Raw genomic sequence first — 16,034 nt, 5'->3', positions numbered from 1 at the left:
ATAACGCCCTTTAAGTCCAAGGGCCTTCGCAAAAAGAAAAAAAGTTCGACCTCGATCGAATAATGACGGGTTACTATTTTGATAAGTTCAAAATAACACCCTTTATGGCCAATGGCCTTCGCCAAAAAGAAGAAGAGTTCGACCTCGATTGAACGAAGATGGGGTACTATTTTGATAGCTTCGAAATACCACCCTTTATGGCCAAGGGCCTTCGCCAAAAAGAAGAAGAGTTCGACCTCGATCGAACGGTGACGGGTTACTATTTCAATAAGTTCAAAATAATAACCTTTAAGGCCAAGGGCCGTTCCCAAAAAGCAGAAAAGTTTGACCTCGATCGAACGACGACGGGCTACTATTTCGATAAATTTGAAATAACGCCTTTTAAGGCCAAGGGCCATCTCCAAAAAGAAGAAGAGTTCAACCTCGATCAAACGACGACGGGTAACTATTTTGATAAGTTCAAAATAACGCCCTTTAAGGCCAAGGACCTTCGCCAAAAAGAAGAAGAGTTCGACCTCAATCGAACGACGACGGGTTACAATTTTGATAAGTTTGAACTAACACCCCTTAAGGCCAAGGGTCGTCGCCAAAAAGAAGAAGAGATCGACCTCGATCGAATAATGACGGGTTATTATTTTGATAAGTTCGAAATAACACCCTTTAAGGCAAAGGGAGTTATCCAAAAAGTAGAAAAGTTCGACCTCGATCGAACGACAACGGGCTACTATTTTGATAAGTTCCAAATAATGCCCTTTAAGGCCAAGGGCCTTCGCCAAAAAGAAGAAGAGTTCGACCTCGATTGAACGAAGATGGGCTACTATTTTGATAGGTTCGAAATACCACCCTTTATGGCCAAGGGCCTTCACCAAAAAGAAGAAGAGTTCGACCTCGATCAAACGGTGACGGGTTACTATTTCAATAAGTTCAAAATAACACCCTTTAAGGCCAAGGGCCGTTCCCAAAAAGCAGAAGAGTTTGACCTCGATCGAACGACGACGGGCTACTATTTCGATAAATTTGAAATAACGCCCTTTAAGGCCAAGGGACATCGCCAAAAAGAAGAAGAGTTCAACCTCGATCAAACGACAACGGGTAACTATTTTGATAAGTTCAAAATAACGCCCTTTAAGGCCAAGGACCTTTGCCACAAAGAAGAAGAGTTCGACCTCAATCGAACGACGACGGGTTACAATTTTGATAAGTTTGAACTAACACCCCTTAAGGCCTAGGGTCGTCGCAAAACAGAAGAAGAGTTCGACCTCGATCGAACGATGACGGGTTACTATTTCGATAAGTTCGTAATAATACCATTTAAGGACAAGGGCCTACGCCAAAAAGCAGAAGAGTTCGACCTCGATCGAACGACGACGGGCTATATTTCGATAAGTTCAAAATAACTCCATTTAAGGCCAAGGGCCTTCGCCAAAAAGAAGAAGAGTTCGACCTCGATTGAATGATGACGGGTTACTATTTTGATAAGTTCGAAATAACACCTCTTAAGGCCAAGGGTCATCGCCAAAAAGAAGAAGAGTTCGACCTCGATCGAACGATGACGGGTTACTATTTTGTTAAGTTCGAAATAATACCTTTTAAGTCCGAGGGCCTACGCTAAAAAGAAGAAGAGTTCGACCTCGATCGAGTGATAATGGGCTACTATTGCTGTAAGTTCGAAATAACACCCCTTAAGGCCAAGGGCCTTCGCTAAAATGTCGATCAAATGACGACGGGTTACTATTTCAATAAGTTCGAAATAACACCCTTTAAGGAAAAGGAACTTCGCCAAAAAGAATTAGAGTTCGACCTCGATCGAAAGACGACGGGTTACTATTTCGATAAGTTCGAAATAACACCCTTTAAGGACAAGGGCCTCTACCAAAAAGCAGAAGAGTTCAACCTCGGTCGAACGACGATGGGCAACTATTTCGATAAGTTTAAAATAACGCCTTTTAAGGCCAAGGGCATTTGACAAAAAGTAGAAGAGTTTGACCTCGATCAAACGAGACGGGATACTATTTCGATAAGTTCGAAATAACACCCCTTAAAGACAAGGGCCTTCGCAAAAAAGAAGAAGAGTTCGACCTCGATCGAACAACGATGGGTTACTATTTCAGTAAGTTCGAAATAACACCCTTTAAAGCCAAGGGCCTTTGCCTAAAAGTAGAAGAGTTCGGCCTCGATCGAACGATGACGGGATACTATTTTGATAAGTTCGAAATAACGCCCTTTAAGGCCAAGGACCTTCGCCAAAAAGAAGAAGAGTTCGACCTCGATCGAATGATGATGGGGTACTATTTCGATAAATTCGAAATATACTCTTTAAGGGCAATGGCCTTCGACAAAAAGAAGAAGAGTTCGACTTCGATCGAACGAGGATGGGTTACTATTTCGATAAGTTCTAAATAACACCCTATAAGGCCAAGGGCCTCCGCCAAAAAATAGAAGAGTTCGACCTCGATCGAACGACGACGGGCTACTATTTCGATAATTTTGAAATACACCCTTTAAGGCCAATGGCCTTCGACAAAAAGAAGAAGAGTTCGACCTCGATCGAACGATTACGGGTTACTATTTCGATAAGTTCGAAATAACACCCTTTAAGGCTAAGGGCCTCCGCCAAAAAGTAGAAGAGTTCGACCTCGATCGAACGGTGATGGGCTATTATTTCGATAAGTTCGAAATAACGCCCTTTAAGGCCAAGGGGCTTCACCAAAAAGAAGAAGAGTTCGACCTCGATCGAACGATGATGGGATAATATTTTGATAAGTTTGAAATAATGCCCTTTAAGGCCAAGGGCCTTTGCCTAAAAGTAGGAGAGTTCGACCTCGATCGATTGATGACTGGTTACTCTTTTGATAAGTTCGAAATAACGCCCTTTAAGGCCAAGGTCCTTCGCCAAAAATAAGAAGAGTTCGACCTCGATCGAACGATGACGGGTTACTATTTCGAAAAGTTTGAAATACACCCTTTAAGGCCAATGGCCTTCGACAAAAAGAAGAAGAGTTCGACCTCGATCGAACGATGACGGGTTACTATTTCGATAAGTTCGAAATAACACCCTTTAAGACCAAGGGACTCCGCCAAAAAGTAGAAGAGTTCGACCTCGATCGAACGATGATGGGTTACTATTTCGATAAGTTCGAAATAACACCCTTTAAGGCCAAGGGCCTCTGCCAAAAACAGAAGAGTTTGGCCTCGATCGAACGATGACGGGATACTATTTTGATAAGTTCGAAATAATGCCCTTTAAGGCCAAAGGCCTTCGCCAAAAAGAAGAAAAGTTCGACCTCGATCGAACGATGACGGGTTACTATTTCGATAAATTCGAAATACACCCATTAAGGGCAATGGCCCTTCGACAAAAAGAAGAATAGTTCGACTTCGATCGAACGAGGACGCGTTACTATTTCGATAAGTTCAAAATAACACCCTATAAGGCCAAGGGCCACCGCCAAAAAGCAAAAGAGTTTGACCTTGATCGAACGACGACGGGCTACTATTTCGATAATTTCGAAATACACCCTTTAAGGCCAATGGCCTTCGACAAAAAGAAGAAGAGTTCGACCTCGATCGAACGATGACGGGTTACTATTTCAATAATTTCTAAATAACACCCTTTAAGGCCAAGGGCCTCCGCCAAAAAGAATAAGAGTTCAACCTCGATCGAACGATGACGTGCTATTATTTCGATAAGTTCGAAATAACGCCCTTTAAGGCCAAGGGCCTTCACCAAAAAGAAGAAGAGTTCGACCTCGATCGAACGATGACTAGATACTATTTTTATAAGTTCGAAATAACGCCCTTTAAGGCCAAGGGCCTTCGCCAAAAAGAAGAAGAGTTCGACCTCGATCAAACGATGACGGGGTACTATTTCTATAAATTCGAAATACACCTTTTAAGGCCAATGGCCTTCGACAAAAAGAAGAAGAGTTTGACTTCGATTGAATGAGGACGGGTTACTATTTCGATAAGTTCAAAATAACACCGTATAAGGCCAAGGGCCTCCGCCAAAAAACATCAGAGTTTGACCTCGATCGAACGACGACGGGCTACTATTTCGATAATTTTAAAAATACACCCTTTAAGGCCAATGGCCTTCGACAAAAAGAAGAAGAGTTCGACCTCGATCGAACGATGACGGGTTACTATTTCGATAAGTTCGAAATAACACCCTTTAAGGCCAAGGGCCTCCGCCAAAAAGCAGAAGAGTTCGACCTCGATCGAACAATGACGGGCTACTATTTCGATAAGTTCGAAATAACGCCCTTTAAGGCCAAGGGCCTTTACCAAAAAGAAGAAGAGTTCGACCTCGATCGAACGATGACGGGATACTATTTTGATAAGTTCGAAATAACGCCCTTTAAGGCCAAGGGCCTTCGCCTAAAAGAAGAAGAGTTCGACCTCGATCGAACGATGACGGGGTATTATTTCGATAAATTCGAAATTTACCTTTTAAGGCCAATGTCCTTCGACAAAAAGAAGAAGAGTTCGACTTCGATCGAACGAGGACGGGTTACTATTTCGATAAGTTCAAAATAATACCGTATAAGGCCAAGGGCCTCCACCAAAAGGCAGAAGAGTTTGACCTCGATCGAAAGACGACGGGCTACTATTTCGATAATTTCGAAATACACCCTTTAAGGCAAATGGCCTTCAACAAAAAGAAGAAGAGTTCGACCTCGATCGAACGATGACGGGTTACTATTTCGATAAGTTCGAAATAACACGCTATAAGTCCAAGGGCCTCTGCCAAAAAGCAGAAGAGTTCGACCTCAATCGAACGATGACGGTCTACTATTTTGATAAGTTCGAAATAACGCCCTTTAAGGCCAAGAGCCTTCACTAAAATGAAGAAGAGTTCGACCTCGATCGAACGACGATGGCATACTATTTTTATAAGTTTGAAATAATGCCCTTTAAAGCCAATGGCCTTCGCCAAAAAGTAGGAGAGTTCGACCTCGATCGAATGATGACTGGCTACTCTTTTGATAAGTTCGAAATAACGCCCTTTAAGGCCAAGGGCCTTCGCCAAAAAAGAAGAAGAGTTCAACCTCGATCGTACGATGACGGGGTACTATTTCGAAAAGTTTGAAATACACCCTTTAAGGCCAATGGCCTTCTACAAAAAGAAGAAAAGTTCGACCTCGATCGAACGATGACTGGCTACTCTTTTGATAAGTTCGAAATAACGCCCTTTAATGCCAAGGGCCTTCGACAAAAAGAAGAAGAGGTTGACCTCGATCGAACGATGACGGGGTACTATTTCGAAAAATTTTAAATACACCCTTTAAGGCCAATGGCCTTCGACAAAAAGAAGAAGAGTTCGAACTCGATCGAACGAGGACGGGTTACTATTTTGATAAGTTAAAAATAACACCCTATAAGGCCAAGGGCCTCCACCAAAAAGTAGAAGAGTTCGACATCAATCGAGCGATGACGGGCTACTATTTCGATAAGTTTGAAATAACGCCCTTTAAGGCCAAGGGCCTTCATAGAAAATAAGAAGAGTTCGACCACGATCGAACGACGACGGGTTACTATTTTGATAAGTTCGAAATAATGCCCTTTAAGGCCAAGGGCCTTCGCCAAAAAGCAGGAGAGTTCAACCTCGATCGAACGACGACGGGCTACTATTTTGATAAGTTCGAAATAATGCCCTTTAAGGCCAAGGGCCTTCGCCAAAAAGAAAAAGAGTTTGACCTCGATCGAACGAAGACGGGTAACTATTTTGATAAGTTCGAAATAACACCCTTTAACGCCAATGGCCTTCGCCAAAAAGAAGAAACATTCGACCTCAATCGAACGACGACGGGTTACTATTTTGATAAGTTCAAAATAACACCCTTTAAGGCCAAGGGCCTCCGCCAAAAAGAAAAAGAGTTCGACCTCGATCGAACGATGACGAGCTACAATTTCAATTAGTTCAAAATAATGCCCTTAAAGGCAAAGGGCCTTTGCCAAAAAGGAGAAGAGTTCGACCTCGATCGAACGATGACGGGTTACTATTTCAATAAGTTCGAAATAACACCCTTCAAGGCCAAGGGACTCCACCAAAAAGCAGAAGAGTTCGACCTCGATCGAACGATGACGGGTTACTATTTCGATAAGTTCGAAATAACACCCTTTAAGGCCAAGGGCCTCCGCCAAAAAGCAGAAGAATTTGGCCTCGATCGAATGATGACGGGATACTATTTTGATAAGTTCTAAATAATGCCCTTTAAGGCCAAGGGCCTTCGCCAAAAAGAAGAAGAGTTCGACCTCGATTGAACGATGACGGGTTACTATTTTGATAAGTTCGAAATAACACCCCTTAAGGCCAAGGGTCATCGCCAAAAAGAAGAAGAGTTCGACCTTGATCGAACGATGACGGGTTACTATTTTGATAAGTTCGAAATAATACCTTTTAAGTCCGAGGGCCTACGCTAAAAAGAAGATGCGTTCGACCTCGATCGAGTGATAATGGGCTACTATTTCTGTAAGTTCGAAATAACACCCCTTAAGGCCAAGGGCCTTCGACAAAAAGAAGAAGAGTTCGACCTCGATCGAACGATTACGGGTTACTATTTCAATAAGTTCGAAATAACACCCTTTAAGGAAAAGGGACTTTGCCAAAAAGAATTAGAGTTCGACCTCGATCGAAAGACGACGGGTTACTATTTCGATAAGTTCGAAATAACACCCTTTAAGGACAAGGGCCTCTACCAAAAAGCAGAAGAGTTCAACCTCGGTCGAACGACGATGGGCAACTATTTCGATAAGTTTAAAATAACGCCCTTTAAGGCCAAGGGCATTTGACAAAAAGCAGAAGAGTTTGACCTCGATCAAACGAGACGGGATACTATTTCGATAAGTTCGAAATAACACCCCTTAAAGACAAGGGACTTCGCAAAAAAGAAGAAGAGTTCGACCTCGATCGAATAACGATGGGTTACTATTTCAGTAAGTTCGAAATAACACCCTTTAAAGCCAAGGGCCTTTGCCTAAAAGTAGAAGAGTTCGGCCTCGATCGAACGATGACGGGATACTATTTTGATAAGTTCGAAATAACGCCCTTTAAGGCCAAGGACCTTCGCCAAAAAGAAGAAGAGTTCGACCTCGATCGAATGATGATGGGGTACTATTTCGATAAATTCGAAATATACTCTTTAAGGGCAATGGCCTTCGACAAAAAGAAGAAGAGTTCGACTTCGATCGAACGAGGATGGGTTACTATTTCGATAAGTTCTAAATAACACCCTATAAGGCCAAGGGCCTCCGCTAAAAAATAGAAGAGTTCGACCTCGATCGAACGACGACGGGCTACTATTTCGATAATTTTGAAATACACCATTTAAGGCCAATGGCCTTCGACAAAAAGAAGAAGAGTTCGACCTCGATCGAACGATTACGGGTTACTATTTCGATAAGTTCGAAATAACACCCTTTAAGGCTAAGGGCCTCCGCCAAAAAGTAGAAGAGTTCGACCTCGATCGAACGATGACGGGCTATTATTTCGATAAGTTCGAAATAACGCCCTTTAAGGCCAAGGGCCTTCACCAAAAAGAAGAAGAGTTCGACCTCGATCGAACGATGATGGGATAATATTTTGATAAGTTTGAAATAATGCCCTTTAAGGCCAAGGGCCTTTGCCTAAAAGCAGGAGAGTTCGACCTCGATCGATTGATGACTGGTTACTCTTTTGATAAGTTCGAAATAACGCCCTTTAAGGCCAAGATCCTTCGCCAAAAATAAGAAGAGTTCGACCTCGATCGAACGATGACGGGTTACTATTTCGAAAAGTTTGAAATACACCCTTTAAGGCCAATGGCCTTAGACAAAAAGAAGAAGAGTTCGACCTTGATCGAACGATGACGGGTTACTATTTCGATAAGTTCGAAATAATACCCTTTAAGACCAAGGGACTCCGCCAAAAAGCAGAAGAGTTCGACCTCGATCGAACGATGATGGGTTACTATTTCAATAAGTTCGAAATAACACCCTTTAAGGCCAAGGGCCTCTGCCAAAAAGCAGAAGAGTTTGGCCTCGATCGAACGATGACGGGATACTATTTTGATAAGTTCGAAATAATGCCCTTTAAGGCCAAAGGCCTTCGTCAAAAAGAAGAAAAGTTCGACCTCGATCGAACGATGACGGGTTACTATTTCGATAAATTCGAAATACACCCATTAAGGGCAATGACCTTCGACAAAAAGAAGAATAGTTTGACTTCGATCGAACGAGGACGCGTTACTATTTCGATAAGTTCAAAATAACACCCTATAAGGTCAAGGGACACCGCCAAAAAGCAAAAGAGTTTGACCTTGATCGAACGACGACGGGCTACTATTTCGATAATTTCGAAATACACCCTTTAAGGCCAATGGCCTTCGACAAAAAGAAGAAGAGTTCGACCTCGATCGAACGATGACGGGTTACTATTTCAATAAGTTCTAAATAACACCCTTTAAGGCCAAGGGCCTCCGCCAAAAAGAATAAGAGTTCAACCTCGATCGAACGATGACGTGCTATTATTTCGATAAGTTCGAAATAACGCCCTTTAAGGCCAAGGGCCTTCACCAAAAAGAAGAAGAGTTCGACCTCGATTTAACGATAACTAGATACTATTTTTATATGTTCAAAATAACGCCCTTTAAGGCCAAGGGCCTTCGCCAAAAAGAAGAAGAGTTCGACCTCGATCAAACGATGACGGGGTACTATTTCGGTAAATTCGAAATACACCTTTTAAGGCCAATGGCCTTCGACAAAAAGAAGAAGAGTTTGACTTCGATTGAATGAGGACGGGTTACTATTTCGATAAGTTCAAAATAACACCGTATAAGGCCAAGGGCCTCCGCCAAAAAGCATAAGAGTTTGACCTCGATCGAACGACGACGGGCTACTATTTCTATAATTTTAAAAATACACCCTTTAAGGCCAATGGCCTTCGACAAAAAGAAGAAGATTTCGACCTCGATCGAACGATGACGGGTTACTATTTCAATAAGTTCTAAATAACACCCTTTAAGGCCAAGGGCCTCCGCCAAAAAGAATAAGAGTTCAACCTCGATCGAACGATGACGTGCTATTATTTCGATTAGTTCGAAATAACGCCCTTTAAGGCCAAGGGCCTTCACCAAAAAGAAGAAGAGTTCGACCTCGATCGAACGATGACTAGATACTATTTTTATAAGTTCGAAATAACGCCCTTTAAGGCCAAGGGCCTTCGCCAAAAAGAAGAAGAGTTCGACCTTGATCGATTGATGACTGGTTACTCTTTTGATAAGTTCGAAATAACGCCCTTTAAGGCCAAGGTCCTTCGCCAAAAATAAGAAGAGTTCGACCTCGATCGAACGATGACGGGTTACTATTTCGAAAAGTTTGAAATACACCCTTTAAGGCCAATGGCCTTCGACAAAAAGAAGAAGAGTTCGACCTCGATCGAACGATGACGGGTTACTATTTCGATAAGTTCGAAATAACACCCTTTAAGACCAAGGGACTCTGCCAAAAAACAGAAGAGTTCGACCTCGATTGAACGATGATGGGTTACTATTTCGATAAGTTCGAAATAACACCCTTTAAGGCCAAGGGCCTCTGCCAAAAAGCAGAAGAGTTTGGCCTCGATCGAACGATGACGGGATACTATTTTGATAAATTCGAAATAATGCCCTTTAAGGCCAAAGGCCTTCGCCAAAAAGAAGAAAAGTTCGACCTCGATCGAACGATGACGGGTTACTATTTCGATAAATTCGAAATACACCCATTAAGGGCAATGGCCTTCGACAAAAAGAAGAATAGTTCGACTTCGATCGAACGAGGACGCGTTACTATTTCGATAAGTTCAAAATAACACCCTATAAGGCCAAGGGCCACCGCCAAAAAGCAAAAGAGTTTGACCTTGATCGAACGACGACGGGCTACTATTTCGATAATTTCGAAATACACCCTTTAAGGCCAATGGCCTTCGACAAAAAGAAGAAGAGTTCGACCTCGATCGAACGATGACGGGTTACTATTTCAATAAGTTCTAAATAACACCCTTTAAGGCCAAGGGCCTCCGCCAAAAAGAATAAGAGTTCAACCTCGATCGAACGATGACGTGCTATTATTTCGATAAGTTCGAAATAACGCCCTTTAAGGCCAAGGGCCTTCACCAAAAAGAAGAAGAGTTCGACCTCGATCGAACGATGACTAGATACTATTTTTATAAGTTCGAAATAACGCCCTTTAAGGCCAAGGGCCTTCGCCAAAAAGAAGAAGAGTTCGACCTCGATCAAACGATGACGGGGTACTATTTCGATAAATTCGAAATACACCTTTTAAGGCCAATGGCCTTCGACAAAAAGAAGAAGAGTTTGACTTCGATTGAATGAGGACGAGTTACTATTTCGATAAGTTCAAAATAACACCGTATAAGGCCAAGGGCCTCCGCCAAAAAGCATAAGAGTTTGACCTCGATCGAACGACGACGGGCTACTATTTCGATAATTTTAAAAATACACTCTTTAAGGCCAATGGCCTTCGACAAAAAGAAGAAGAGTTCGACCTCGATCGAACGATTACGGGTTACTATTTCGATAAGTTCGAAATAACTCCATTTAAGGCCAAGGGCCTCCGCCAAAAAGCAGAAGAGTTCGACCTCGATCGAACAATGACGGGCTACTATTTCGATAAGTTCGAAATAACGTCCTTTAAGGCCAAGGGACTTTACCAAAAAGAAGAAGAGTTCGACCTCGATCGAACGATGACGGGATACTATTTTTATAAGTTCAAAATAACGCCCTTTAAGGCCAAGTGCCTTCGCCAAAAAGAAGAAGAGTTCGACCTCGATCGAACGATGACGGGGTACTATTTCGATAAATTCGAAATACACCTTTTAAGTCCAATGTCCTTCGACAAAAAGAAGAAGAGTTCGACTTCGATCGAACGAGGACGGGTTACTATTTCAATAAGTTCAAAATAATACCGTATAAGGCCAAGGGCCTCCGCCAAAAGGCAGAAGAGTTTGACCTCGATCGAAAGACGACGGGCTACTATTTCGATAATTTCGAAATACACCCTTTAAGGCCAATGGCCTTCAACAAAAAGAAGAAGAGTTCGACCTCGATCGAACGATGACGGGTTACTATTTCGATAAGTTCGAAATAACACGCTATAAGTCCAATGGCCTCCGCCAAAAAGCAGAAGAGTTCGACCTCAATCGAACGATGACGGTCTACTATTTCGATAAGTTCGAAATAACGCCCTTTAAGGCCAAGAGCCTTCACTAAAATGAAGAAGAGTTCGACCTCGATCGAACGACGATGGCATACTATTTTTATAAGTTTGAAATAATGCCCTTTAAGGCCAATGGCCTTCGCCAAAAAGTAGGAGAGTTCGACCTCGATCGAATGATGACTGGCTACTCTTTTGATAAGTTCGAAATAACGCCCTTTAAGGCCAATGGCCTTCGCCAAAAAAGAAGAAGAGTTCAACCTCGATCGTACGATGACGGGGTACTATTTCGAAAAGTTTGAAATACACCCTTTAAGGCCAATGGCCTTCGACAAAAAGAAGAAAAGTTCGACCTCGATCGAACGATGACTGGCTACTCTTTTGATAAGTTCGAAATAACGCCCTTTAATGCCAATGGCCTTCGACAAAAAGAAGAAGAGGTTGACCTCGATCGAACGATGACGGGGTACTATTTCGAAAAATTTGAAATACACCCTTTAAGGCCAATGGCCTTCGACAAAAAGAAGAAGAGTTCGAACTCGATCGAACGAGGACGGGTTACTATTTTGATAAGTTAAAAATAACACCCTATAAGGCCAAGGGCCTCCGCCAAAAAGTAGAAGAGTTCGACATCAATCGAACGATGACGGGCTACTATTTCGATAAGTTTGAAATAATGCCCTTTAAGGCCAAGGGCCTTCATAGAAAATAAGAAGAGTTCGACCACGATCGAACGACGACGGGTTACTATTTTGATAAGTTCGAAATAATGCCCTTTAAGGCCAAGGGCCTTCGCCAAAAAGCAGGAGAGTTCAACCTCGATCGAACGACGACGGACTACTATTTTGATAAGTTCGAAATAATGCCCTTTAAGGCCAAGGGCCTTCGCCAAAAAGAAAAAGAGTTTGACCTCGATCGAACGAAGACGGGTAACTATTTTGATAAGTTCGAAATAACACCCTTTAACGCCAATGGCCTTCGCCAAAAAGAAGAAACATTAGACCTCAATCGAACGACGACGGGTTACTATTTTGATAAGTTCAAAATAACACCCTTTAAGGCCAAGGGCCTCCGCCAAAAAGAAAAAGAGTTCGACCTCGATCGAACGATGACGGGCTACAATTTCGATTAGTTCAAAATAATGTCCTTAAAGGCAAAGGGCCTTTGCCAAAAAGGAGAAGAGTTCGACCTCGATCGAACGATGACGGGTTACTATTTCGATAAGTTCGAAATAACACCCTTCAAGACCAAGGGACTCCACCAAAAAGCAGAAGCGTTCGACCTCGATCGAACGATGACGGGTTACTATTTCAATAAGTTCGAAATAACACCCTTTATGGCCAAGGGCCTCCGCCAAAAAGCAGAAGAATTTGGCCTCGATCGAATGATGACGGGATACTATTTTGATAAGTTCTAAATAATGCCCTTTAAGGCCAAGGGCCTTCGCCAAAAAGAAGAAGAGTTCGACCTCGATCGAACGATGAAGGGGTACTATTTCGATAAATTCGAAATGCACCCTTTAAAGGAAATGGCCTTCGACAAAAAGAAGAAGAGTTCGACTTCGATCGAACGAGGACGGGTTACTATTTAGATAAGTTCAAAATAACACCCTATAAGGCCAAGGGCCTCCGCCAAAAAATAGAAGAGTTTGACCTCGATCGAATGACAACGGGCTACAATTTCGATAATTTTGAAATACACCCTTTAAGGCCAATGGCCTTCGACAAAAAGAAGAAGAGTTCGACCTCGATCGAACGATGACGGGTTACTATTTTGATAAGTTAGAAATAACACCCTTTAAGGCCAAGGGCCTCCACCAAAAAGCAAAAGAGTTCGACCTCGATCGAACGATGACGAGCTATTATTTCGATAAGTTCGAAATAACTCCCTTTAAGGCCAAGGGCCTTCACCAAAAAGACGAAGAGTTCGACCTCGATCGAACGATGATGGGATACTATTTTGATAAGTTCGAAATAACGCCCTTTAAGGCAAAGGGCCTTCGCCAAAAAGAAGAAGAGTTCGACCTCGATCGAACGATGACAGGGTACTATTTCGGAAAATTCGAAATACACCTTTTAAGGCCAATGGCCTTCGACAAAAAGAAGAAGAGTTCGACTTCGATCGAACGAGGACGGGTTACTATTTCGATAAGTTCAAAATAACACCGTATATGGCCAAGGGCCTCCGCCAAAAAGCAGAAGAGTTTGACCTCGATCGAACGACGACGGGCTACTATTTTAACAATTTCGAAATACACCCTTTAAGGCCAATGGCCTTCGACAAAAAGAAGAAGAGTTCGACCTCGATCGAACGATGACGGGTTAATATTTTGATAAGTTCGAAATAACACCCTTTAAGGCCAAGGGCCTCCGCCAAAAAGTAGAAGAGTTCGACCTCGATCGAACGATGACGGGCTACTATTTCAATAAGTTCGAAATAACGCCGTTTAAGGCCAAGGGCCCTCACTAAAAAGAAGAAGAGTTCGACCTCGATCGAACGACGATGGGATACTATTTTTATAAGTTTGAAATAATGCCCTTAAAGGCCAATGGCCTTCACCAAAAAGCAGGAGAGTTCGACCTCGATCGAACGATAACTGACTACTCTTTTGATATGTTCGAAATAACGTCCTTTAAGACCAAGGGCCTTCGCCAAAAAGAAGAAGAGTTCGACCTCGATCGAACGATGACGGGGTACTATTTCAAAAAGTTTGAAATACACCCTTTAAGGCCAATGGACTTCGACAAAAAGAAAAAGAGTTCGAACTCGATCGAACTATGACTGGCAACTCTTTTGATAAGTTCGAAATAACGCCCTTTAATGCCAAGGGACTTCGACAAAAAAAAGAAGAGGTCGACCTCGATCGAATGATGACGGGGTACTATTTCGAAAAGTTTGAAATACACCCTTTAAGGCCAATGGCCTTCGACAAAAAGAAGAAGAGTTCGACCTCGATCGAACGAAGACGGGTTACTATTTTGATAAGTTAAAAATAACACCCTATAAGGCCAAGGGCCTCCGCCAAAAAGTAGAAGAGTTCGACCTCGATCGAACGATGACGGGATACTGTTTCGATAAGTTCGAAATAACACCCTTTAAGGCCAAGGGCCTTCACCAAAAATAAGAAGAGTTCGACCTCGATCGAACGATGATGGGTTACTATTTTGATAAGTTCGAAATAATGCCCTTTAAGGCCAAGGGCCTTCGCCAAAAAGCAGGAGAGTTCGACCTCGATCGAACGATGACAGGCTACTATATTGATAAGTTCGAAAGAATGCCCTTTAAGGCCAAGGGCCTTCGCCAAAAAGAAAAAGAGTTCGACCTCGATCGAACGAAGACGGGTAACTATTTTGATAAGTTCAAAATTACACCCTTTGACGCCAATGGCCTTCGCCAAAAAGAAGAAAAATTCGACCTCAATCGAACGACGATGGGTTACTATTTCGATAAGTTCAAAATAACACCCTTTAAGGCCAAGGGCCTCCGCCAAAAAGAAGAAGAGTTCGACCTCGATCGAACGATGACGGGCTACAATTTCGATTAGTTCAAAATAATGCCCTTAAAGGCCATGGGCCTTGGCCAAAAAGCAGAAGAGTTCGACCTCGATCGAACAACGATGGGTTACTATTTCGATAAGTTTGAAATAATGCCCTTAAAGGCCAAGGGCCTTTGCCAAAAAACAGAAGAGTTTGACCTCGATCGAACGACGATGGGCTACTATTTCGATAAGTTCGAAATAACACCCTTTAATTCTAAGGTCCTTCGCCAAAAACAACGATATTTTGACCTCGATCGAACGATGACAGGTTACAAATTTTGATAAGTTCAAAATAACACCCCTTAAGGCCAAGGGCCATCGCCAGAAAGAAGACGAGTTCGACCTCGATCGAACGATGACGGGTTTCTATTTCGATAAGTTTGAAATAATACCATTTTAGTCTAAGAGCCTTCATCAAAAATAAGAAGAGTTCGACCTCGATCAAACAATGACGGGCTACTATTTCGATAAGTTCAAAATAACACCCCTTAAAGCCAAGGGCCTTCGCCAAAAAGTCGATCGAATGACGACGTGTTACTATTTTGATAAGTTCGAAATAACACCTTTTAAGGCCAAAGGCCTTCGCCAAAAAGAAGAAGAGTTCGACCTCGATCGAACGATGACGGGGTACTATTTCGAAAAATTCAAAATACACCTTTTAAGGCCAATGGCCTTCGACAAAAAGAAGAAGAGTTTGACTTCGATCGAACGAGGACGGGTTACTATTTCGATAAGTTCAAAATAACACCGTATATGGCCAAGGGGCTCCGCCAAAAAGCAGAAGAGTTTGACCTCGATCGAACGACGACGGGCTACTATTTTGATAATTTCGAAATACACCCTTTAAGGCCAATGGCCTTCGACAAAAAGAAGAAGAGTTCGACCTCGATCGAACGATGACGGGTTAATATTTCGATAAGTTCGAAATAACACCCTTTAAGGCCAAGGGCCTCCGCCAAAAAGTAGAAGAGTTCGACCTCGATCGAACGATGACGGGCTACTATTTCGATAAGTTCGAAATAACGCCCTTTAAGGCCAAGGGCCCTCACTAAAAAGAAGAAGAGTTCGACCTCGATCGAACGACGATGGGATACTATTTTTATAAGTTTGAAATAATGCCCTTTAAGGCCAATGGCCTTCGCTAAAAATCAGGAGAGTTCGACCTCGATCGAACGATGACTGACTACTCTTTTGATATGTTCGAAATAACGTCCTTTAAGACCAAGGGCCTTCGCTAAAAAGAAGAAGAGTTCGACCTCGATCGAACGATGACGGGGTACTATTTCAAAAAGTTTGAAATACACCC

Source organism: Nicotiana sylvestris, chromosome 1, assembly GCF_000393655.2.
Source record: "Nicotiana sylvestris chromosome 1, ASM39365v2, whole genome shotgun sequence".
NCBI lineage: Eukaryota > Viridiplantae > Streptophyta > Magnoliopsida > Solanales > Solanaceae > Nicotiana > Nicotiana sylvestris.
The sequence above is the reverse complement of the archived record's forward strand: the minus strand, read 5'-3'. Positions refer to the sequence as shown.